The sequence below is a fragment of the Schistocerca nitens genome, chromosome 11, assembly GCF_023898315.1.
Source record: "Schistocerca nitens isolate TAMUIC-IGC-003100 chromosome 11, iqSchNite1.1, whole genome shotgun sequence".
Classification (NCBI taxonomy): Eukaryota; Metazoa; Arthropoda; class Insecta; order Orthoptera; family Acrididae; genus Schistocerca; species Schistocerca nitens.
Genome location: NC_064624.1, coordinates 188831765 through 188859041, shown reverse-complemented (window position 1 = coordinate 188859041; position 27277 = coordinate 188831765). Strand labels below are relative to the sequence as shown.

The 27277-nt window shown below is 43.8% G+C and overlaps 1 long non-coding RNA gene across 1 annotated transcript; it reads right to left on the bottom strand.

The window, feature by feature from the left end:
• Positions 1-1814: 1814 nt before the first annotated feature.
• LOC126213098 (uncharacterized) lies at positions 1815-27277 on the bottom strand. Its single transcript, XR_007541069.1, has 3 exons — positions 26974-27277; positions 25172-25261; positions 1815-2306 (listed from the first exon to the last, which is right to left on the bottom strand). It is a non-coding gene; the product is annotated as an uncharacterized LOC126213098 (long non-coding RNA).

Genomic DNA, 27277 nt, shown 5'->3' with positions numbered 1-27277 from the left:
CAGCTTGTCACAAGTAATGCCTGTGACTGGGCAGAGGAAGCCGTTTTTATCAAGACTGAACCAGATCTCATTTTGGACAAGCCCTCCACCTCCACGAACTTGTCCTCTAAATGCTCAACAAAAAACTGAGGCTTCATCATGAAAGATTCTCCATCAGCTCTTTAATATACAAGGTACCGGGACAAATAAGATCCACTGACATCCTTAGCCTGACATTCCTCCCATGGTGTTGCCAGGGAGGGGAATGATTTAGGGTCATACTTCTGTGCGTTGAATTGAGATTGTGAATGCTTAGAGACTGCCGGTGTTTCACCACCAGCAAGAGATGACAGACTACACTTCATGGTGTATCATACGCCCTGATGCCACCCACTCCGGCCAGGGGCCCTCCCCACGAGTGCCACCCAGCCGCAGCAAAGGCCACCTGGCAGGATGGCCATTGCCGCTATTCCAATGCCCCTTGGGGTGGGCATCTACCCCTTGGCATATGTGGGTAGTTAATGCCGCAGACATCAGCAGAGCAATCCCTGTGGTCAGGGAGCTACAACCAACAGGGTACATGGCAGCCCCACCACAATGGACTGACTACCATACTTGATATCAGGTGCAAAGAAGTCCATGGTCTACACAGAAGGCAACACTGCGTAGTGCATGGTGGGGAACACACCCAGAAAGATGTCTTCACATAAGAGATGGAAAATGAGGGACTGAAATGCGATGATGAGAAGGTGGGCTCAAGATCTCAATGCACGATGGACATGATGCACCATGTAAGGTGCCCTTCCCCAATTGGTTCACTCTTTGGGAAAATTTTGAAGAATGGAGGTCAAACCCTACAAGGGACCATCACATAAAGGCCTAAACATGTGAGACTCCTTTTAGTCACCTCTTACAACAGGCAGGAATACCTCGGGCCTATTCATACCCCCAGACCCACTGGAGGGGTGGGGGTGGGGGGCTGGGTGCAGGATCATAGGCAACAGCATTAAATGCTCCACTACAAACTGCTGAGACATTAATAGAAGAAATGTAAGATTTTTTTGACACATTTCATGCACAAATCATCCACCAACTCTGATCAGAGGTTCTCCCCATTGGCACCACCCACCCACAGCAAGGGCCATTTCCAGGAGTTCCAATGCTCCAGAATGACAAGCAACCACTCCTATACATATATAGCAAGGTAACAGCTCAGGGTTTTCGAAGTGTGGTCCCTGTGCTGTCAGGGGGCTCAGCCAGACGCCAACAGACAAGCCTACAGCTAACCAAAAATAATTAAACTTTAAACCGAAACAAGAAATACAGTTTATCACACAAAATATACCATAACCAGCTTACTTTGACGAAACATCTGCAAGAACTATTCTACCAGAAATAGGTGCCTCTACATGAGCCTTAGGAAGTCAAAGGTGGACAAAAAAAATCAGTGGTTTAACAAAAAAAGCAAAAATTATAAAAACGTAAAATAATATGAACCAAATTCAAACAGAGGAAAATATGAAGTATTAGCAAAATCAAACTTTAAACAAAACCAACAAAGGAAATCTAACAACTAGGGTGGAGAAAATCAAGTAAACTCTGACCTACAAGTGCTCAAATTGACAACCCCAACCCAAAATTTAAGTAGGAACAATCTAGCCTCACAAAAAATATAAAAAGGAAGAAGAATCAATTAGCAAAAGAACAGTAAAACATGATTATTAAAATCAAATTATATAAACGAAAAAATTACAGTATAGGAAGTTACACTAAATTTCTAACCATAATTATAAAGAACAAATCCAAAGGCTTAACAAAATCAAAGAAAAATAATCAACAGCAAAATAATATATACTTATATTCAAATCAACATATGAATATACACAAATCATAAAAATAAAACTTGACAGAAATATCAAAGGCTGAACCAACCATCAACAATTGTTTAAGAAACAACACGGGATCAAAAAACAATCATAAATACTTTAAAGATAAACCAAAAGAATTAAAAAATCATTACCATGAGATCGAATTACTGAAACTGAAATAGAAAGATCCAAAGCACCCTCACATGCAGAAGTAAGTGTCATGTGACTAGGGCCTCCCGTCGGGTAGACCGTTTGCCACGTGCAAGTCTTTTGATTTGACGCCACTTCAGCAACTTGCGCGTCGATGGGGATGAAATGATAATTAGAACAACACAACACCCAGTCCCTGAGCAGAGGAAATCTCCGACCCAGCTGGGAATCGAACCCGGGCCCTTAGGATTGACATTCTGTCGCGCTGACCACTCAGCTACTGGGGGCGGACCTCACATGCAGAAAAAACTAAAACAGGAAAAGTAATCACATTCAATAAGAAAAATAATAATATAGATAAAGAAAGAACAATATATTCTAATCTCATTAAAACCATTAATAAATGTTTTTGTTTTGAACAAAAAGTGTAAACACCAGCAAAATAGACCAATAAAGAAGTAAAAACACAGCATATAAACAGTTTTAATAGTTTAAGAAACATCAGTCTTTTAAACTGGAAATAAGTCTAGCCCCACTTTTGAAACTTCAAGGGTGGAAGAGTTTTCCATCACTGGTACCCAAAACTGATATTTTAATAAACTAACCCCTGAAATGATTAAAATAATTGTATCACTATCAAATGTAATAAATATTAATTTCATTTAATTACGAAACCCAATATCAGTAATACTCTTCATTATCCTAGAAGCATTCCTTGTTGGTTTAGTAACAGAAAAAATAATAAGAGGTTACTGTTCATCATACATTTTATTTCCAACGTTTCTTGGATGTATATTAGTCTTGTTGATCTACATCACAAGAATTGCACAAATGAAATATTTGAACTGAAATCAACTGTATTGTATCTTCATTCCATTAATATTAATTACTGTAGACATAGTGTTTGTAGACTTATTTAAAAATAACGAAACTGTAAATATTAATAATTCAAATACTTTTCAAGAAATAAAAATATCTTTATAAAAACTATATAATAACTACATTTATTATTACAATAATAATATAGTAATAATAATAATAATAATATTAAAAGGAAAGAAGATAATAATAATAATAATAATAATAATAATGTGTGTATTTTATCATTATTGGCAGTAGTTAAAATCACTAGCATTAATCAGGAACCTATTCATAAAATAACATTGTACTAATGAATAAACCCTTACGATTTTGAACCCTTTAGTTAAAATTATTAGTAATTCCCTAACTGATCTGCCTACACCAGCAAATGTTTAATTTTGATGAAATTTTGGGTCACTATTAGGGTTATGTTTAATAATTCAAATAATGACTGGACTATTTTTAACCACCTCAAATACTGAAATAGCATTCAGTAGCTCAGTTAACATCTGTTAGGATGTAAGCAATGGGTGAATTATTCGAAAACCACATGCAAATGAAACACCTATATTTTTCATCTGCATTTAGTTGCCTGTAGGACAAGGAATCTACTATGGATCTTTTATGTATATACACACACCCGAATAATTTGAACAGTAATCCTATTCCTAGTTATGGCAACTGCATTTATAGCATACATTTTACCTTGAGGTCAAATATTATTCTGAGATGCAACAGTAATTGTTAACCATTATCAGCAAATCTGTATTTAGGAACAAATTTAGTTCAATGGGTATGAGGAGGATTTGCTGTTGATAATCCAACTTTAAACAGATCCTTTACATTCCATTTTGTGCTACCATTCACTTATTCTTCTTACATTAAACAGGACATAATTAGGATTAAATGACGATATTGAAGAAATTCCATTTCACCCATATTTTACATTCAAGGATTAAACTACATCTAATTGATCCTTACCTCCTAGGAGACCTGGATAACTTTGTGGTGGCTAATTCTTTAGCAACACCATTTCAAATTCATCCAGAATGTTATTTCTTATTGGGTTATGCACTTCTACGATCAATTTCTAATAAATTAGATGGCGGTGTTGCATTATTTCTATCAATTAGAATCATAATAATTCTACCATTTTATAATAAAACAATTCCAAGTTATTCAATTCTACCCTATCAATCAAATTTTATTTAGAGTCATAGCAGTAGCTGTATGTCTAACAAAACATGAATTGGTAAACGATGAGTGGAGACCCATAAATTATAACAGGACAAACGCTAACAATTGTTTATTTTACTGACTTCTTAATTAATGTCCATGTCGCAAATACATGAGAAGTTAATTAAGGAATAAAACTCAAGGAAGTTAATTATCTTAGGAAAAGCATATGTTTTGAATACATAAAACTAGAATTTTAACTCTTCTACTAATTTTTCTTAAAAAATTTCACTAAATAAATGAAATAAAATCTTCAAACCAATAAAGAAAAGAAAAAAATAAAGGTAAAAAGTCTTTTGAGCTAAATACATTAGCTAATCATAACAAAACTGTGGCAAAGTTCTTCGAACTCAACCTCAAAAGGCTGTACAGTTCCTCTTTCGTGCACTGTTTTATAAATTCTGGTATGCATAGACATGATGCACACTAACTTGTGACTGTCCAGATTGTTTTTACTCCTTATTATAATTTGGGACAAAATTGGTAGATTTTAAGACACCAGGGAATCTTCCAACTTGACATTTGCAATTTATAAGGTAAATAAAGGTATGGAAAGTACGTACGTACGTACGTACGTACGTACGTACGCGCACACACACACACACACACACACACACACACACACACACACACACACACACACACACAACGGGGGAGAGGGGGGGGGGAGAGAGAGAGAGACAGGGGAGAGGGGGGAGGGTAGAGGGTAGAGGGACAGAGAGGGGGGAGGGTAGAGGGTAGAGGGACAGAGAGGGGGGAGGGTAGACGGAGGGGGGAGGGTAGACGGAGGGGGGAGGGTAGACGGAGGGGGGAGGGTAGACGGAGGGGGGAGGGTAGACGGAGTGGGGAGGGTAGACGGAGTGGGAGACGGAGGGGGAGACGGAGGGGGGAGGGTAGACGGAGAGGGAGACGGAGGGGGGAGGGTAGACGGAGAGGGAGACGGAGGGGGGAGGGTAGAGGGAGAGGGAGGGGGTAGAGGTGGAGAGAGGGAGGGGGTAGAGGGAGGGGGGTAGAGGGAGGGGGTAGAGGGAGGGGGGTAGAGGGAGGGGGGTAGAGGGGGGTAGAGGGAGGGGGGTAGAGGGGGGTAGAGGGAGGGGGGTAGAGGGGGGTAGAGGGAGGGGGGTAGAGGGGGGTAGAGGGAGGGGGGTAGAGGGGGGTAGAGGGAGGGGGGTAGAGGGACAGAGGGGGGGTAGAGGGAGGGGGGTAGAGGGACAGAGGGGGGGTAGAGGGACAGAGGGGGGGTTAGAGGGACAGAGGGGGGGTTAGAGGGACAGAGGGGGGGTTAGAGGGACAGAGGGGGGGGTAGAGGGACAGAGGGGGGGTAGAGGGACAGAGGGGGGGTAGAGGGACAGAGGGGGGGTAGAGGGACAGAGGGGGGGTAGAGGGACAGAGGGGGGGTAGAGGGACAGAGGGGGGGTAGAGGGACAGAGGGGGGGTAGAGGGACAGAGGGGGGGTAGAGGGACAGAGGGGGGGTAGAGGGACAGAGGGGGGGTAGAGGGACAGAGGGGGGGTAGAGGGACAGAGGGGGGGTAGAGGGACAGAGGGGGGGTAGAGGGACAGAGGGGGGGTAGAGGGACAGAGGGGGGGTAGAGGGACAGAGGGGGGGTAGAGGGACAGAGGGGGGGTAGAGGGACAGAGGGGGGGTAGAGGGACAGAGGGGGGGTAGAGGGACAGAGGGGGGGTAGAGGGAGAGACGGGGGGTAGAGGGAGAGACGGGGGGTAGAGGGAGAGACGGGGGGTAGAGGGAGAGACGGGGGGTAGAGGGAGAGACGGGGGGTAGAGGGAGAGACGGGGGGTAGAGGGAGAGACGGGGGGTAGAGGGAGAGACGGGGGGTAGAGGGAGAGACGGGGGGTAGAGGGAGAGACGGGGGGTAGAGGGAGAGACGGGGGGTAGAGGGAGAGACGGGGGGTAGAGGGAGAGACGGGGGGTAGAGGGAGAGACGGGGGGTAGAGGGAGAGACGGGGGGTAGAGGGAGAGACGGGGGGTAGAGGGAGAGACGGGGGGTAGAGGGAGAGACGGGGGGTAGAGGGAGAGACGGGGGGTAGAGGGAGAGACGGGGGGTAGAGGGAGAGACGGGGGGTAGAGGGAGAGACGGGGGGTAGAGGGAGAGACGGGGGGTAGAGGGAGAGACGGGGGGTAGAGGGAGAGACGGGGGGTAGAGGGAGAGACGGGGGGTAGAGGGAGAGACGGGGGGTAGAGGGAGAGACGGGGGGTAGAGGGAGAGACGGGGGGTAGAGGGAGAGACGGGGGGTAGAGGGAGAGACGGGGGGTAGAGGGAGAGACGGGGGGTAGAGGGAGAGACGGGGGGTAGAGGGAGAGACGGGGGGTAGAGGGAGAGACGGGGGGTAGAGGGAGAGACGGGGGGTAGAGGGAGAGACGGGGGGTAGAGGGAGAGACGGGGGGTAGAGGGAGAGACGGGGGGTAGAGGGAGAGACGGGGGGTAGAGGGAGAGACGGGGGGTAGAGGGAGAGACGGGGGGTAGAGGGAGAGACGGGGGGTAGAGGGAGAGACGGGGGGTAGAGGGAGAGAGGGGGGGTAGAGGGAGAGAGGGGGGGTAGAGGGAGAGAGGGGGGGTAGAGGGAGAGAGGGGGGTAGAGGGAGAGAGGGGGGGTAGAGGGAGAGAGGGGGGGTAGAGGGAGAGACGGGGGGTAGAGGGAGAGACGGGGGGGTAGAGGGAGAGACGGGGGGTAGAGGGAGAGACGGGGGGTAGAGGGAGAGACGGGGGGTAGAGGGAGAGACGGGGGGTAGAGGGAGAGACGGGGGGTAGAGGGAGAGACGGGGGGTAGAGGGAGAGACGGGGGGTAGAGGGAGAGACGGGGGGTAGAGGGAGAGACGGGGGGTAGAGGGAGAGACGGGGGGTAGAGGGAGAGACGGGGGGTAGAGGGAGAGACGGGGGGTAGAGGGAGAGACGGGGGGTAGAGGGAGAGACGGGGGGTAGAGGGAGAGACGGGGGGTAGAGGGAGAGACGGGGGGTAGAGGGAGAGACGGGGGGTAGAGGGAGAGACGGGGGGTAGAGGGAGAGACGGGGGGTAGAGGGAGAGACGGGGGGTAGAGGGAGAGACGGGGGGTAGAGGGAGAGACGGGGGGTAGAGGGAGAGACGGGGGGTAGAGGGAGAGACGGGGGGTAGAGGGAGAGACGGGGGGTAGAGGGAGAGACGGGGGGTAGAGGGAGAGACGGGGGGTAGAGGGAGAGACGGGGGGTAGAGGGAGAGACGGGGGGTAGAGGGAGAGACGGGGGGTAGAGGGAGAGACGGGGGGTAGAGGGAGAGACGGGGGGTAGAGGGAGAGACGGGGGGTAGAGGGAGAGACGGGGGGTAGAGGGAGAGACGGGGGGTAGAGGGAGAGACGGGGGGTAGAGGGAGAGACGGGGGGTAGAGGGAGAGACGGGGGGTAGAGGGAGAGACGGGGGGTAGAGGGAGAGACGGGGGGTAGAGGGAGAGACGGGGGGTAGAGGGAGAGACGGGGGGTAGAGGGAGAGACGGGGGGTAGAGGGAGAGACGGGGGGTAGAGGGAGAGACGGGGGGTAGAGGGAGAGACGGGGGGTAGAGGGAGAGACGGGGGGTAGAGGGAGAGACGGGGGGTAGAGGGAGAGACGGGGGGTAGAGGGAGAGACGGGGGGTAGAGGGAGAGACGGGGGGTAGAGGGAGAGACGGGGGGTAGAGGGAGAGACGGGGGGTAGAGGGAGAGACGGGGGGTAGAGGGAGAGACGGGGGGTAGAGGGAGAGACGGGGGGTAGAGGGAGAGACGGGGGGTAGAGGGAGAGACGGGGGGTAGAGGGAGAGACGGGGGGTAGAGGGAGAGACGGGGGGTAGAGGGAGAGACGGGGGGTAGAGGGAGAGACGGGGGGTAGAGGGAGAGACGGGGGGTAGAGGGAGAGACGGGGGGTAGAGGGAGAGACGGGGGGTAGAGGGAGAGACGGGGGGTAGAGGGAGAGACGGGGGGTAGAGGGAGAGACGGGGGGTAGAGGGAGAGACGGGGGGTAGAGGGAGAGACGGGGGGTAGAGGGAGAGACGGGGGGTAGAGGGAGAGACGGGGGGTAGAGGGAGAGACGGGGGGTAGAGGGAGAGACGGGGGGTAGAGGGAGAGACGGGGGGTAGAGGGAGAGACGGGGGGTAGAGGGAGAGACGGGGGGGTAGAGGGAGAGACGGGGGGGTAGAGGGAGAGACGGGGGGGTAGAGGGAGAGACGGGGGGGTAGAGGGAGAGACGGGGGGGTAGAGGGAGAGACGGGGGGGTAGAGGGAGAGACGGGGGGGTAGAGGGAGAGACGGGGGGGTAGAGGGAGAGACGGGGGGGTAGAGGGAGAGACGGGGGGGTAGAGGGAGAGACGGGGGGGTAGAGGGAGAGACGGGGGGGTAGAGGGAGAGACGGGGGGGTAGAGGGAGAGACGGGGGGGTAGAGGGAGAGACGGGGGGGTAGAGGGAGAGACGGGGGGGTAGAGGGAGAGACGGGGGGGTAGAGGGAGAGACGGGGGGGTAGAGGGAGAGACGGGGGGTAGAGGGAGAGACGGGGGGTAGAGGGAGAGACGGGGGGTAGAGGGAGAGACGGGGGGTAGAGGGAGAGACGGGGGGTAGAGGGAGAGACGGGGGGTAGAGGGAGAGACGGGGGGTAGAGGGAGAGACGGGGGGTAGAGGGAGAGACGGGGGGTAGAGGGAGAGACGGGGGGTAGAGGGAGAGACGGGGGGTAGAGGGAGAGACGGGGGGTAGAGGGAGAGACGGGGGGTAGAGGGAGAGACGGGGGGTAGAGGGAGAGACGGGGGGTAGAGGGAGAGACGGGGGGTAGAGGGAGAGACGGGGGGTAGAGGGAGAGACGGGGGGTAGAGGGAGAGACGGGGGGTAGAGGGAGAGACGGGGGGTAGAGGGAGAGACGGGGGGTAGAGGGAGAGACGGGGGGTAGAGGGAGAGACGGGGGGTAGAGGGAGAGACGGGGGGTAGAGGGAGAGACGGGGGGTAGAGGGAGAGACGGGGGGTAGAGGGAGAGACGGGGGGTAGAGGGAGAGACGGGGGGTAGAGGGAGAGACGGGGGGTAGAGGGAGAGACGGGGGGTAGAGGGAGAGACGGGGGGTAGAGGGAGAGACGGGGGGTAGAGGGAGAGACGGGGGGTAGAGGGAGAGACGGGGGGTAGAGGGAGAGACGGGGGGTAGAGGGAGAGACGGGGGGTAGAGGGAGAGACGGGGGGTAGAGGGAGAGACGGGGGGTAGAGGGAGAGACGGGGGGTAGAGGGAGAGACGGGGGGTAGAGGGAGAGACGGGGGGTAGAGGGAGAGACGGGGGGTAGAGGGAGAGACGGGGGGTAGAGGGAGAGACGGGGGGTAGAGGGAGAGACGGGGGGTAGAGGGAGAGACGGGGGGTAGAGGGAGAGACGGGGGGTAGAGGGAGAGACGGGGGGTAGAGGGAGAGACGGGGGGTAGAGGGAGAGACGGGGGGTAGAGGGAGAGACGGGGGGTAGAGGGAGAGACGGGGGGTAGAGGGAGAGACGGGGGGTAGAGGGAGAGACGGGGGGTAGAGGGAGAGACGGGGGGTAGAGGGAGAGACGGGGGGTAGAGGGAGAGACGGGGGGTAGAGGGAGAGACGGGGGGTAGAGGGAGAGACGGGGGGTAGAGGGAGAGACGGGGGGTAGAGGGAGAGACGGGGGGTAGAGGGAGAGACGGGGGGTAGAGGGAGAGACGGGGGGTAGAGGGAGAGACGGGGGGTAGAGGGAGAGACGGGGGGTAGAGGGAGAGACGGGGGGTAGAGGGAGAGACGGGGGGTAGAGGGAGAGACGGGGGGTAGAGGGAGAGACGGGGGGTAGAGGGAGAGACGGGGGGTAGAGGGAGAGACGGGGGGTAGAGGGAGAGAGGGGGGGTAGAGGGAGAGACGGGGGGTAGAGGGAGAGAGGGGGGGTAGAGGGAGAGAGGGGGGGTAGAGGGTGAGACGGGGGGTAGAGGGAGAGAGGGGGGTAGAGGGAGAGAGGGGGGTAGAGGGAGAGAGGGGGGTAGAGGGAGAGAGGGGGGGTGTAGATTTAGCTACAGTAAACATGAAGCTGTGCAAAATTACATAAGAAGTGTACCTTGTGTAATAAAGTGTCCTCAATACAGAAATGTATTGAGTATCTAACCAATACTCTTAAATTCTGCAGCATTTGAGAAACTGCATGTAAAAGCATAATGCTTGAGACAGGGATGTTGAATGGGACATTTGTCTCTCAAGAGGGAAATGCATGAGGCCTCAATGAGTACATAAGGTGTTTCATACTGACAGGCGTCTCCAAATGCCAAAGAAATTCTGGTCATATGTAAAGGCTGTTAGGGCAGCAAAGGTAGTATTCAGACACTTTTAGATGACACAGGGACTGCGATGGAATTCAGCTAAGCAAAAGCAATTATGCCAGATTCCATTTTTGAACGTTTTACTAATGGAGATACTGAGGTACAGCCACAGTTTAATGCCCACATAACTGCAATACTTAATGATGTAGACAGGAACAATAGCACTGAGAAACAGCTCAAACCAGGAGAAGCAAACAAGACTCCAAAACTCAATGGATTACCGGTAAGGTACTATACAGAATATGTTGATGTGTTAGCCTCCATTTTAACTGGAATATACCACAGATCCCAGAACAAAAAATTTTGTCCAGTAACTGGAAGAAAGCACAGGCCACATTTGTGTACAGGAAGAGTGGCAAAACTGATCCAAAAAACTACCATGCAATCTAAATGACATCCACGTCTTAAAAAAATTAAAGAATATAATCTTGGCTCAAACACAATTGGGTACCTCAAATGGAATGACCACCTAAATGCCACCCAGCATGGATTCCAAAAACAGTCAAGTGAAAACCGACTTCTGCTTTTCTCAGATAGTACTGTGCCATGCATCTTTGTTATCATATGGATGCATTATTTCTTGATTTCCAAAACACATTTAGCTTGCTACCACAGGAAATTTTAGTAACTGCAGTGCAATTAGTATACAAAATATGACTTTATTAAGGATTTCTTAGTAGAGAAGTTGCAGCAAATTACTATGAAGGGAGTCATTGACACAAGTAGAAGTAATCTGAGGAGGGACCCTGAGAAAAGTTTTAGTGCTCTTGCTGTTCATGTGGGGTATTAATGATGTGAGACATTATTGAGTCACCTCAGACATTTTATACATGAATCAGTTAATAATTAAGTATGGCCTGAATAAAGAGCTGCACATATATGCAACCAGATCTTGATAATATTTGTATGTGATGCAAAGACTGCAAACTTGCTTTGAATATACAGAAACATAAAATTGTGTACTTTACAACAGAACAGTAGTATCCTATGACTACCACTTCAATGAATCACTACTGTAATTGTCAACTTGGGTACAACAATTTGAAGTAACAGGGGATACTGAACAGTTACAAACAATGGCACTACAAATGGTCACAAGTCAATCTGATTCATTAGATAATTACAGATACAGTATGAAAACTTAAATGGCAGACACTAAGATAGATGCCAATTATCCTGCTAAGTCAATTTAGTAAATGTGATGTACCTGCATTCTTCAGCTCCCTGCATATTGCTCTAATAAGAACTGAGGGCACACTCATAACGGTGTGCTCAGAGATTTTAAGCATTTATCCACTCTAAATTCCATATGCAAACGAAATGGGAAATACCCTTTTCAATGCTAAGTACCCTTCACACTGGTTAACTGAACATGTATGTCGATGCAAATTTGTTACCGATATCATCATGTACCTGTATTTATTACATATATTACAACTATTTTTTCTTTCCCTCTTCCTCCTCATACCACATGCATGTACTGAGAATTCCAAAATTATCTGTTCATTATCAGACCCATTCTTGGAGAATAAATTCATTCATAAGGACAAACAATTACTTCACACTCCACAGGTTTTCACCTCATCACAAAAACTCCAATAATGACCTACAAAATGTGAGTTAAAAATTACTACATTAATAACACCACATAAAAATTTATTTTTGCTGCACTTACAAATTGCACTTTGATGTCCTGTTTTCTTTGTTTTTGTGTATATTGTCACTTTAACCATTTGGCATGCCCACTGTATCATCAGGAATCACTTATCCAAGTAGCATATCCTGCTAGTCTACTAATTCAGGAACTTGATCCCGATATGAATCAATGATGGCAGCAATATTCAATTGGTGCTTATATGGACACAGCATCCTTCTTTGTACTCATATGCAAAGAGCTGTGCACACTTGTTCAATAGCCGAGATGTGTTTCACAGTAGCGAGGATTAACAAGAGCTCATAGCTCCTAATGTATGCATTTTAGAGCCTATGTTTACTGGGTATCTTTTCTTGTTTTGGTTCATACTATCACCTCAGAGTTGCCTAACATAGAATCTCAGCAGCAACCGTAATGGGACATCAGGGTTGCCACAGTTTTCCCAACAGAAATTCCTTGATTTCCAGGCAAGTTTTAGCATTTTTCCCTGATAAATTTTGAGATCTCAAGGGTAAGTTATGTCTTAAGTTCACAATCCATCTTTGCAGCTGTGGTAGATGAAACAATAGTGCATAGGAGGAAATATCTAAAAGCCTTGCAAGTAGAAGGCGTTTCCTAGTGCGAGCAAAAATCTTAAGTACTACCATCGACATCTTTTGTAATGAAGTGTTTTTAGACAGAGAAAGCAAGCCAAATAGTATGTGTGTTTCATTACAACCACTGATATTTTATTTCAATAAAGCAAAACACATTTGGTGACAAGATTTAAAATACCATCACCAATTTCAGAAATCAGCTCAGAAAAACATAGGCCTCTTGAAACAAGTATATAAGGCGAGTAAGAATTGTGTAAACCAAGACTGTAGGTGACCACCAATAAAATGTTTCTACTATTTTCAATATAGTCAGTTATTACCCACTGTATTATATCTATTATTTTACAAGTATTGTGTGATTTTTCTTTTGAGAAATCTGAGTATAACATACAACCTACCAGTGACTGACAATTTTATTCTTCTTGTCCATACTTGCTAACACATAACCTACTTTTGAGGTGGCAAAACGTACTAGACCAAATAAAATCTCTAAAAATGCCACACTGTACAACATACTCACCATGAGACAGTCACAATTCCTGAAATCCATGACCCATTATCCCTGGCCTGCTGAGAAGCACTGTAGTCCTGGGTCCATGGATAAACCATGAAAATCTGCTGCATTACACCACACACAAACAGACCAAGCCTGCAGCAGATTGGCGAGACTAGATCTGACAGGCAGGGCCTGCACATTAGTGGGAACCAAATGGCTTCAGATCAGCAGGCCCAACCCATTAGATACCCACAGAAACAGTCTCTGGTTTTGGCCTGTCATGGAAATCCACCCTTGTGGCCAGCTATTCACAAGCCACAGACAGCATGGTGATGAAATGAGACCACAGTGATCAATCCATACAACATAACTTTTTCAAACATTCTGAGAATCAATAATAATGAGGATAGGTAGCAACTCACCACAAAGATGATTGCTGAGCCGCAGACAGGCATGTAGAAAAGACAGCCATAGCTTTTTTCAGAAAACAAGACAACACACACACACACACACACACACACACACACACACACACAACAATCACTCAAACACAACTTGTGCACACAAGACTGCCATCTGGCCCCTGCATCTACAATCTCTGAGAATAAGAACCAAACAAAACTGTCATTATGCCGCCCTGCCTCTCGTCCTCATTCCTCCCTGCCTCTCGTTGGCAGCTGCTAGGCTATCAGCAAAAAGTTGTGGCAACACTGACTGCAAGCCAAGGGGACTGGTAAGAATGGGAGAAGCAGTCGGAATGATGGAGTAAGAATGTGGCACACGTACTCAGCTGCACACAGTCAGAGACAATGCATGATAGCTCAGCAAACAAACCATTTCATCTACTGAGACAAAAATTAGATTTTCCATTTTTTTTTAAATTTCCGACAATGGAAAATCTACGATGGAATGTAACAATACTGATATTTCCCCAATTTTCCTGATGTGTTTGAAAATACCTGATATTCCCAATTTCCAGAATCTGTGGCAACACTATACATTTTTTCCACTGGCACAGGTATCAAAGATGTTTGCTTACAACTTTGACTCATTTGCAGACCAGGATTCCTTACCGCAAATTGATACATTTATCCTTCTCCATTATCCCCAAAAGTTTGTATCCTTATCACAATCACCTGGAATATACATACATATACATGTGCTGGCATGTTTAACTTGGAAGCTCTGTAGCCTCTGATGATTCTAGATATGGGTTCTGTCTGCATTTTGTTCCTCAAGACACCCTCTGTATTCCTTTAAGTATGTCAGTGTAATTTTGAAACACCCCGTATAAGGGATTAATCTTACAGATACATGTGCTCAGACTATTTCATTTACTTAAATATAATAATTCATTTCACACAAAGTCTAGAATTTCTGGATTTTTGACTCGCATTACACTCAGTATTTCATCATTACAGTTAATACAAAATTTGTAGGTTGACTTTCAACTACCATCATACTGTTAACACTAGATAAGCTGCAGGCCTTCGTGATAGTGAGGTTCAGTTTATGTTCCGCAGAATGCATGTAAGTCACTAGTGGTTGGACCTGCTTTATTTGGTACTGTGTGCCACTGAAATTTCCAGACATCTTGGCACATTATCAACTTGCAGGCCAACTTTGTTTAAGTTCTGAATGGTTTCACTGCTCAACCTAATGTTCCAAGTCAATATGCAATAGCATTTATTGCACTACTTTGCAGTACAGCTCATAGCTTTGGAGCTGATGACGGTGAAAGAAACAGCAACTTGTATCTTTGCGTGACTCATTCACATCTGTTGCTAGCCTAGCAGTGGGAAGCGGTACCTGTGTCAATTTGAGTGACAGAATATTCAAGCCCATAAGAATCTAAATAAACTATATTAAATATTATTTAATGTTGTTCAAAGTCTATATACTGCCTTTTGTTATTCAAGAGACTATGGTATAAACGTTTCAGCCATCTGTCAGTTTCAGAGTTAGAGGAAATTACCTAAAACACCCCAAACCGACACTTAGACTAAAAAACTCGGTTAGGAATAACAACTGTTTGTCTTTTAGTATCATTTGAAATCATTACTGGAGTTACAAAATGTCAGATAATTTGTTTGGATTTTCATATTAAAAACGTTAACTACTTCACATTTTTGTAATACAAAAATCAGACAAAATTATTATTTGTGTCTAATATTGTTGCAGGAGTAAAAGAGTGAGTGAGAGTGTGTATGTGGGACATGTCTTAAATTTCAAGATTAAATTTATGTAATATGTTAAGTAAACATAGCATGGGAAAGATGTTTGTGCCCACTTTGCGGATGACGTATGTCTAAGTTTACTAGCTTCTGAAAGGAGGCAGCCAGAATAACAGTTGAAATTAAAATCATATTCTAAATTTATTCCAAGATTAATTTTCTTTTCATTTGGTTTTATTAAATCTTATATTAGTATTCACATGTTGTAATGACATAAATGCACCTGAATAATGATTGGTGCAGGCCACTTCTAGCACGAGAAAGAACTCTAAGGATTGTTTTGATTGGCTGGTCATTTTGAACAACCAATCAAAGTTAAGCAGTTCCCGCACACTGCTAAGTAGTATACTTGGAGAGAAGCAGATTGAACAGGAGTCTGCTGGTTAACTATCGGACGTGCAGGTCATGTTGGACATGTCTATCTACATTATGAGTAAAATGAAGAAGCTACTGGTTTCTCGCGTCCGGATTGTATTGCCATGAAGGCAGTTGCATTTATGGACAGATTGTGAAAATCTGAGCTTTGTGAAGTGATCTGCTGGACAGATAAACACGTGTCAACTTTCAGCCTAGTAGAATTCCACGTGGCATGTTTCATACCTGTTTATGGAACAGCTGGTGAGCAGTTTCTTGAATAGAAATCCAATGAAAAGGACCAAATGTGGAACTCGTGTAATAATTTGGGTTGGACTTGAGTACATTCCTGGCTGCCTTGGGTGTTTACTGGGTTGTATGAACTTTGAGCTGAGGACAGTAATATTATTCATTAAGCAAATACAGGATGGCAAGTGTAATTTTGAACCTAAAGAAATAAAAGAACTCGTTGCAGAATTTTGTCATTTTTCTTAAGAGATGAAGCAGTCACACTCCACCCGAAAATTGCGTTATAAGATATTGCTTTATAGCTTGCCGCCAGTTTACACGGACTTTGCAAATGTAAGTATTGACGGTGTTTTTCTTCATTGCTGCTTTTAGCATCGTCTGAACAGTATCTACGTATGCAGAGAAACAGGCTGGTGATCTGGCGCCATACTGATGTAGGTGGACTTTTGTAGTGAACAGTATGACGAGAGACAGTGATCAAACATTTATGTAACTAAGCCCGCCCTGCCACAAACCCAGCAACAGTGAAGTCAGTTGCAGACAGAAAGCATATGAACTCTTGTTTCGTCACTAAGGACAGTACATTACTTTGCTGGTTTGACTCTGTTGAGAACGTTTCTCATTATGACAAAAAGGCAACAATCAATATTCTGGACTGGTTTGCTCAGATAAGTAGCATTTTTGGCATTGTTTCTTAATGCAAAATTTCAAAAATTTTGCGAGATTTTCCTTGGTCGATTTCATCACTTAATGCAAAATCATATGTATATTTTCTCAACAGCATAGCACAATCACCTCTACTGCAGAAATCAGACACACAAATTGATTTAATCATTTGTCATCTCTCAGTTTCAATTAAAATACTGACTGTCTTTTCAAGGTTTTCACATTAATTTCTGAAATATGCACTCTTTAACACTTGCCATGTTGTGGTATTCAGTAGTAGAATGGTTTCTGAAGATATTTAGTGCTTTTTTACACTCTAAGACAAAAAAAAAAAAAAAAAAAAACAAGGAATTATGCAATTTATTCACAAATTGGTATTTTTACAGGTATTGATGGAAAATGAAAAACTGTAAACCTTGGCAGCAACTGGATGAACTTGTGATGATGCAGCTTAGTTTCACAGATCATCCAGAAAGGACAGTGAACAGGGGCATGTCGATAACAGGGCACAGAGTATTTGCCAATTTCATTCCATGTACTCAGTTGGACAATAACTATACTTTACAGACAGGTGCATGTAGAGTATACACAGCTATCAGCACTTGAGAGAGGACATACAGTTGGAATAATCGACGAACTGCTTGAAACTTAAAATAGGAGCAATGTCACTATTCGGCGATGCTGGTGGGATGGATGAACCATGGCGGAAAACAGCGTCAAGAAGAAAGCAGTCGACCTAGATAGACAATAGAATGTGAGGACAAGCAATCAGAGACACATTCAGAGCCCCAGATTCAACAGTATCATCAATCCAACATGCAACTGGTGCCACAATGATAGGTGGCTCACAGAAAGGGACTGAGCTCACGGTGCTCCTTCCTCTGACTACTGACGACTGTACACTAATAAACCCATCTGAATTTGTGTCTGACACAAGGTGAGAGTTTCTACTGCTTGTCTTCATGCTTGGCAAAACCCCACCTTGACCAGTAAAGTCGCCAGGTCTCTCACCAATTGAGAATGATTGGGCCATTATTGGCAGGGCCCCCCAACCAGCTATGGATTTTGACACTCTTCCACACCAGCTACACAAAATTTGGCATGATATCCCTCAGGAGAATGTCCAACAACTCTGTCAAAGCAAAGCTATATAAGGTGGTGGTTAGTGTTTAACGCCCCGTCGACAACGAGGTCATTAGAGACGGAGCGCAAGCTCGGTTAGGGAAGGGGTGGGAAGGAAATCGGCCGTGCCCTTTCAAAGGAACCAACCCGGCATTTGCCCGAAACGATTTAGGGAAATCACGGAAAACCTAAATCAGGATGGCTGGAGACGGGATTGAACCGTCGTCCTCCCAAATGCGAGTCCAGCGTGCTAACCACAGTGCCACCTCGCTTGGTGCAAAGCTATATAACTGCTTGCATAAGGGCCAGAGGTGAATCAATGCATTATTGACCTGCTTAATTCTCTCTCTCTCTCTTTCTCTCTCTCTCTCTCTCTCTCTCTCTCTCTCTCTCTCTCTCTCTCTCTCTCTCTTGAATAAATCATTCAATTTTTCTCAAGTTGTAATCATTTGCTTTCCTGTAGACCACATTCACTGATTTCTGTCCCATTCAGGTAATTTGTGATCCATCATTTTTTAAGTGACTAAAGACCCCAGAGCCACAGAATGATTGCCCCCACAATCTGAACTGGAAACAGAACACAAAGCAAACATTATGCACCATTCTGTTATTGGCTATAGGATAGCCAAGCACATTCCTTTAGACAGTCACTGGAACTTTGTTTTGTCCACCCTCTGCTCTGGGTATTCATAATTACATGCCACTTCTGACGCCTGTGAGAAGTTCATACACTTCCTCGTCGCTGAGTACTTTCCTGTTACATAAGAAACAGCAAAACTATTTTCAGTGCACATAGTTTATATACTAGCCACTCCCAATAGTACTGATTCAGGCTCTAACAACAGGAAACAAAAGCAATAACTTTTACATGAAATAGAGAATTACACATAATCCAAACAATTTACCAACAGCTAGACAACTCTTCGGAACTACTCAACAAGGTTATTTAAAAATTAGCAGTAATCATTTAAGGAGTCAACATAATACTCATCAATCAATACAAACATTTTTTCTATTATGGGACCGACTTCAAAACTTAAGAAATCAGCTATTCCCTACAAATTTACATATCAGCTAAACTACTTGACCAAAATGTATGGAACAGCTCAATTTTTCATGATTTTGAAGATGCTCTCAGAGTAAAAGTTGGTCTTATTGATTAATACTTTAACCTGTAAGAGATTCTGACCAATTTTAGGTAAATAATGTGGTATAAAACTAAGAAATTCATGGCAATGACAGGCAGGCAAAGTATTAAAACCAAACAAACACAATAATTGATTTTATATTACTTCACACTGTCCCTTGCAGGGCAGGCAAGGAGAACTGAGTGCCCAGATTAAAGTCCACAGCCACCCATAGCACACTGATCAAAAGATCAATGAACTCAACTAAGTAAAATGTCACAAACTCCACTAGTCACAATTATATGAATTCCAGTGACATACAAAATAATCCAGAAGGATGCATCCAATGAGCTTGAGTCGACAAGTCACTGACATTATTTCCAGGTAATATTGGTTCACTCAATTCATCCTCTTTTCTTCCTTTACAGTAAAACAATGAACCAAGAACTCACTGTGTGCTGTCATTTTTTTCTAAATATGACAAATGAAAGGACACCGTGACAACAGTTATTGTCAACAACTCGATACCTCATTCTTCCGAGATTGTCCTAAATGCTTTCTCCAAAAATTATTTCGAGCAGTTATTCCACGAACCCACGCGAATTGTAAATGGTTGCGAAAACACACTTGACCTCTTAGCCACAGACAATCCAGAGCTGATAGAGAGTATCATGACTGATACAGGGATTAGTGATCACAAGGTCGTTGTAGCTAGGCTCAATACCATTTCTTCCAAATCCACCAGAAACAAACGCAAAATAATTTTATTTAAAAAAGCGGATAAAGTGTCACTAGAAGCCTTTCTAAAAGACAATCTCCATTCCTTCTGAACTGACTATGCAAATGTAGAGGAGATGTGGCTCAAATTCAAAGATATAGTAGCAACAGCAATTGAGAGATTCATACCTCATAAATTGGTAAGAGATGGAACTGATCCCCCATGGTACACAAAACAAGTCCGAACGCTGTTGCAGAGGCAACGGAAAAACCATGCGAAGTTCAGAAGAATGCGAAATCCCGAAGATTGGCTTAAATTTACAGACGCGCGAAATTTTGCACGGTCTTCAATGCGAGATGCCTTTAATAGGTTCCACAACGAAACATTGTCTCGAAATTTGGTAGAAAATCCGAAGAAATTCTGGTCGTATGTAAAGTACACAAGCAGTAAGACGCAGTCCATACCTTCGCTGCGCAGTGCCGATGGTACTGTTACCGACGACTGTGCCACTAAAGCGGAGTTATTGAATGCAGTTTTCCGAAACTCCTTCACCAGGGAAGACAAATGGAATATTCCAGAATTTGAAACACGAACAGCTGCTAGCATGAGTTTCTTAGAAGTAGATATCTTAGGGGTTGCAAAGCAACTCAAATCGCTTGATACGGGCTAGTCTTCAGGTCCAGATCGTATACCGATTAGGTTCCTTTCAGATTACGCTGATACAATAGCTCCCTACTTAGCAATCATATACAACCACTCGCTCACCGTTAGATCTGTACCTACAGATTGGAAAATTGCGCAGGTCGCACCAGTGTTTAAGAAGGGTAGTAGGAGTAATCTATCTAACTACAGACCTATATCATTGACGTCGGTTTGCAGTAGGGTTTTCGAGCATATACTGTATCCAAACATTATGAATCACCTTGAAGGGAACGATCTATTGATACGTAATCAGCATGGTTTCAGAAAACATCGTTCTTGTGCAACGCCGCTAGCTCTTTATTCGCACGAGGTAATGGCCGCTATCGACAGGGGATCAAGTTTATTCCGTATTTCTAGATTTCCGGAAAGCTTTTGACACCGTTCCTCACAAGCGACTTCTAATCAAGCTGCTGGCCTATGGGTATCGTCTGAGTTGTGCGACTGGATTCGTGATTTCCAGTCAGGAAGGTCGCAGTTCGTAGTAATAGACGGCAAATCATTGAGTAAAACTGAAGCGATATCAGGTGTTCTCCCCAGGGAAGTGTCCTGGGACCTCTGCTGTTCCTGATCTATATAAATGACCTGGGTGACAATCTGAGCCGTTCTCTTAGGTTGTTCGCAGATGATGCTGTAATTTACCGTCTAGTAAGGTCATCCGAAGACCAGTATCAGTTGCAAAGCGATTTAGAAAAGATTGCTGTATGGTGTGGCAGGTGGCAGTTGACGCTAAATAACGAAAAGTGTGAGGCGATCCACACGAGTTCCAAAAGAAATCCGTTGGAATTCGATTACTCAATAAATAGTACAATTCTCGAGGGTGTCAATTCAACTAAGTACCTGGGTGTTAAAATTACAAACAACTTCAGTTGGAAAGACCACATAGATAATATTGTGGGTAAGGCGAGCCAAAGGTTGCGTTTCGTTGGCAGGACACTTAGAAGATGCAACAAGTCCACTAAAGAGACAGCTTACACTACACTCGTTCGTCCTCTGTTAGAATATTGCTGCGCGGTGTGGGATCCTTACCAAGTGGGATTGACGGAGGACATCGAAAGGGTGCAAAAAAGGGCAGCTCGTTTTGTATTATCACTTAATAGGGGAGAGAGTGTGACAGATATGATACGCGAGCTGGGATGGAAGTAATTAAAGCAAAGACTTTTTCGTCACGGCGAGATCTATTTACGAAGTTTCAGTCACCAACTTTCTCTTCCGAATGCAAAAATATTTTGTTGAGCTCAACCTTCATAGGTAGGAATGATCATCAAAATAAAATAAGAGAAATCAGAGCTTGAACAGAAAGGTTTAGATGTTCGTTTTTCCTGTGCGCTTTTCGGGAGTGGAATGGTAGAGAGATAGTATGATTGTGGTTCGATCAACCCTCTGCCAAGAACTTAAATGCGAATTGCGGAGTAGACATGTAGATGTAGAAAGGCCTAAGTGTACCGCAGCGCAACACGTGCACTTGCAACCTGGCCACTTGTATCTCAAGTACCATGTGTGACTCCATCACTGTTAAGTGGGTGTCAATGGTAGTAGGGCATGGGTATAGCTGCTCCACAAATGAGTGACTTATTGATTAAAAACTCTTATGTAAATAGCTTCTTACAGAAATTGAAAATTTTGAACATACTATACCTAAGTACACTATGTCAGGGTAAGTGATGAAAATTGTATTGTTGGTAGTATAGAACTAAGAAAGCAGGATAATATCAAGCTTGATTTGAGATTTGTCAGGTGAGGACCCAGATGCTTTTTGAGGTGGGGGGTTTGGGCTTCAGCACCTTAGCCTCCCCCTGGATCTGCTACTGCCTCTTCTGAAGGATAAATCTAGACCTAAACTCTAATGAGAGCATTAAGCAGCCATGATTTCTGTGCATCTTACTACAGCATCACAAGATTAATCACTTCCATGAATAGTTTTTGGTTAGGTGTTTACTGAGATACATTTTGAGCAATGTATAGTCAGCCACATCTAGTTTAACTATAGTGAACATACAATTTTGCAAACGTTCAGTGAAGACATACCTGAAAATTAATTAGGGTCCTGTACTTCCGCTTTCTCTCTGTACTATTTTCAGTCAGATAATTCATGTTTGTCATTTGGTGCCATTTCACATACAACTTGTCTTGAAATGTTGGTATAGCCATTGCACTTTACATAGTTTTGAGTTATCAAGAAACAGGTACTGTTGCACAATGGAAATAGGGCACAAGCAAAAGTGGTGGGTAATTGTGTTTCTCTGATTATTTGGAAAAAAAAAATAATAAGGGAAGACTAAACACCCAAACACTAGATGTTATGTATCAAAAACATTTTCAGCCACTCACTCAGACCTATGGTAGACAGACCATTCACACAAATAAATGCACTTAATATGGGCAGGATAATTCTCACATTGAGTTCATAAAAACAAGGAATGCAGATATTCAAAGTATAAAGATTGAACATGGGAGGATATTTATCATTATACAATTTTTCTTGGGCTATTCTTATATTGGATGTGGAGTAGCTTGATGTTTACTTACTTTGTTAGGTAGTTGATGTGCACAGGGAAACAGCCTGGGCCTAGTTGTGGAAATCAACATTCTCTGTCAAGATCTCATCTGCACTGTTACTGTTAGTAAGGAAGCTTCCAACTTGAGTGATTTAAAGTAAGTGATATATTTCATAATATGACCAAAAGGCTTGTTTCAATTCAGCTCGAAAGAAGTGAATATAGACATAGCTCTTTAACAAAGGTGTAGATATTTTCAAAAGAGACTCAGTTCAGAGAATTTCCCACAAAATACTGAGTGTGCCACAGGTTGACCTAGCTTTAATTTTAGTCTGATTCCTCACAAGTTATTAGTGATATTTTGGTGGGATTACCTCTGTCACCAGTGCCAAATCTGCATTGTTTATGTTACTGATGTTACACTACAAGATTGATGTCAGTGAGAATATTAACATTGCACATAATATGATAGCAGTACACTTACAGTTGAAATGTTAAGATATGTTGACTAACAAGTGGCTAAAAATTTTGTAATTAAAAATTTAACAGACCGCCATCTATAATTTCACACTTCCAGATATCGGTAATTGTACAACACCTGCAAATCTAGTAGACCAAGCTTTCAAACCCATATGAAAAATGACAAGTATTTAGCACTATCAACAACAAAAATAATCACTTTCCAAACAATTACTATGGAAAATGGAATTTTCCAAATGCAATTACCAATATAGATGAAAAGTGCAATAAGAAAATGTTTTGCTGACAGTGGTAGCAGTTGTTATAATTATAAAAACCAATATCCAATTTGAACACTGTCTCAGATGACAATTTTAGATTAATCTTCATTGTGAGTGACAGAGCAGGAAAAAAGTAACGAGGGTGGTTTTTGGGTTTCCATCATTCAGTAGTAACATCTACCTACTTAGAGATCATCCCATTAAATCCTTTGAAGGTAACAGTTTTCACAAGGGGAGAAAATACACAACTGTCTCATTTCAAGAATGGAAACTGCCACATATGCATTCAGTCGTACAACTTCCAAGTGGAGGCTACCAAAAGTCATGTGAACCACTTTTATAGCAGTGGAGAGAATGGTTGAATGTATCTGTTTACTAGACACATACACTGACTGAAAAAGTTTTATTAACTTCAGAAATGTTTGTAGCTTTCATTGAATATAAAATCTAAATAGATCTTGAGAGGAATTCAAAATGTTCAGACCATCAAATAAAATGAAAGACTGTCATGCAGTCTTTCAGTAGTTTTTGGGGGTACAATAATAAAATTAATCAGTATTCAAATCTTCAGAACTGATTTTCATCTAATCAAAATATCCACGGGTATGCTGCCGGTCTATAGTGTCCAACGGGCACAATATGTCGGCGATCATACATGTCGCCATCATCAGGTGAACTGACGGACTGAGCTCCTGTGAACGTGCCGGCACGGAGATCCGTACGCTATGGCTGCTCAGAGGGAACTGGGTTTGGTCGCACAAAACCGACACACACACTCTCTCTCTCTCTCTCTCTCTCTCTCTCTCTCTCTCTCTCTCTCGTTTATTCATATTCACAAACAGATTCAATAACTAACTATCCTCCTGCACTTTGACAAAGGTGGATGCTAATACAAACATGATACATGAGATTTCATGCCCATGTAAAAGCATCTTTATTATTTATGTCATTAACCACACTGGTTTTCTGTAATATTATTGCGATTTTACAATTATCATTTATGACAGTGCAGTAAATGGTGATAAAGAACAAACATATCACTTTTGTATGTTGATGCCAACTGTGTACTTCCACATATCTGAGGATGGTTAGAACATTGAAACTGGTAATATGGAACTTTTAATTTGTTTTTCATTGTAATCAAGACCTAAAACTTAACAACACCACTTCTAATATTCATAAAGAAACCACAATCGCTTTACAATGCTATGGATAAAATATAATGTGCACTACTCGAGTTTGTTTTATTTTTATGTTTACCTACATTGCTAATATTCCCTACAATATCTTCTCTGTATGTTGTATATTAAAGATACCATTTAGAGGAACAACTTTAATGCAAACTTATCAAAGCTGCTGAGTGATTATTTAATGTTAATCTTTCACAATTATTAAACATTAAATTTAAACTCTCTCCTCCATCCCTTGTGTCATTTACCATGCACCATATTTTATGCAGTGTTGTGCATTGTTGCATTTAAAATTGACAGGATATCAGATTTTTTTTAATTAGACTGAATTACTTATACTTCTATCATCATGAAAATTTACGATTATTCACATACCACATCACAAACACAGATTAGAGAAACAATGGTAAAAAATAGAAGCCACTTACCACAAAGTCTGGATCAGTACATACTTCATTTGTTCCCTCTTTTCCAATCCAAACAGGTTTATTGTAGTCCATTACTGCACTTCTAAGTTCCTGAAAACCAAGGAATTGGATAGAAACAATCATATTCTGATTCCATTTTTACTATGAGATACAGTTTAAATAGGATATTTCAGTTCACTAGCGGCGACCGGAAACGACAGCCACTACATTGACAAGTTAAACATTAACTGAAGAACAAAGAAAGGCCAATGACAAGTACGTTGATTTACAATTTTCGGTTTATAAAGAATAGAATTTGCATTTCTCAGTCACGAATTCTGCACTTAAAGTCCTTAATTTCTAGGCCCTCATGTCATTCCACATATTGTTCACTGCAATATCTAAGTTTCAGGCTGACAGGCACAACTTGAAACGCTACTACCACTACTGACTTTCACCAGGTTGTTAACCACGCTTTTATAGCATTAAATGTGCGTTCATAGCTGCAACCCGAGTTTTTAAAGGGGTCGACAGAAGCGTCCGTACCCACCCGTCGGTTTTGACCCGTGACGTAAGGGTGTTGTGTGTGACGTCATGACGGCGCGGAGTTTGGTTTGAGTGTGGCTGTCTCCAGTTCTGTTTTATCTTATTTTATTTACTTTTCTGATCTGTTCGTTCTATCTCGTGAGATTTTATTTTTTTAATTTAAAAACACTTATTACTTATTTTAATTATCTGTTTCCTCGAATTTCTGTTTTAGTTTATTATATTTATCTTTCCGATCTGTTCGTTCTATCCCGTGAGATTTTTTTTTTAAAGACAAAAAACACTACATCAGCTACTGAAGCATCTTTATCTTCTATGGGTTGCAGGGGTTACGACCCCTGGGGAGGTGGGTGGGTATTCATGGCTGTCTTCACTTACACGTTGTAGCTACGCAAGGCGTCTAAATTTGTTTATATTTAGTTTGCCCCCCACCCAAAACACCCCATTTCCCGCACTTGTCCCGTTAGTGTCATTAGGCTTCTTGTGGAAAGTGTGTGTGTTTTTGTTTCCGCCATATTTGTGACGTCATGGGTCAAAGCAGACGGGTGGTGGGATCGGACGCTTCTGGCTGAGATGAACTTACAGTACCGGCAACTTCTGCGTTACATGCTCATGCTGGCAATTAGTTAACGGTTATAGCCAAACGCAATCCCAATAAGTATCACTGAATCTATTTTTTTTTTCTTCGGCCGGAGGTATTGGTAAAAGCGCACTTACGATGTCACCTGCTGTTGTGTTGCGTGCTGATGTTGGCAACAACTCACGTAATGAGTCATGGGAACTCAATATGATGAATAATCTATTGTCGGCGGAAAAAGATAGTTCATTCGTAATATTCTGATTCACACACAAAGTAGACTAGAATTTTCTCTGCGGGGCTAAGACTTTAATCACATAATATAAATTTTCGGCGACATCGGAAATAAGACATACAAGTTATCGCAATGACGAACGTACATCACGCTACATTTGCAACTATACTTTCGCGTTGAGATTCGCGGATTCAGGCTGCAACAGAAACTAGGACTCTGTTACGCTATTTGTTTCTGTAAGCACACACTCCAGATTTTCAAAGCATGGCGGAACTGCTGCAATACATAAATTAAGCAGCTTATTTTGCGAAGTTATATATATGCTATAGAGATTTTATCCGGAATGAAAATAGCAAGCACTTAAAGTGCTATACTTGCACGCAGACCCTGTATTTTTCATAAATGGATGTATATTACACTAAGCATGAAATACTCGTCGGAAAATTAAGTACGTGTGACACGAACCTAAAACTTATACCCTCAGAAAATACGCAATTCACATGCTGTCCCAATCCATCATTAAAATCTCCAAGGGTGAACAATTGTTTATATTTAGAATGAAAACACTGGTGTGTCTGTTCAATATCATTAAAATACTACAACGTTCTCGCAGTTGCAACACAATTACAAGACAATCACAAATTGATTCATAAGCTCAAGCAAACGGTAATAGTGTTGAAACGTGGCGGGAGCTTAATGCCAAAACAATTTTTCGTCTCCCCTAACATATTCCCCTGAAACACAACACTGACACTGCTTGTCGTCTACG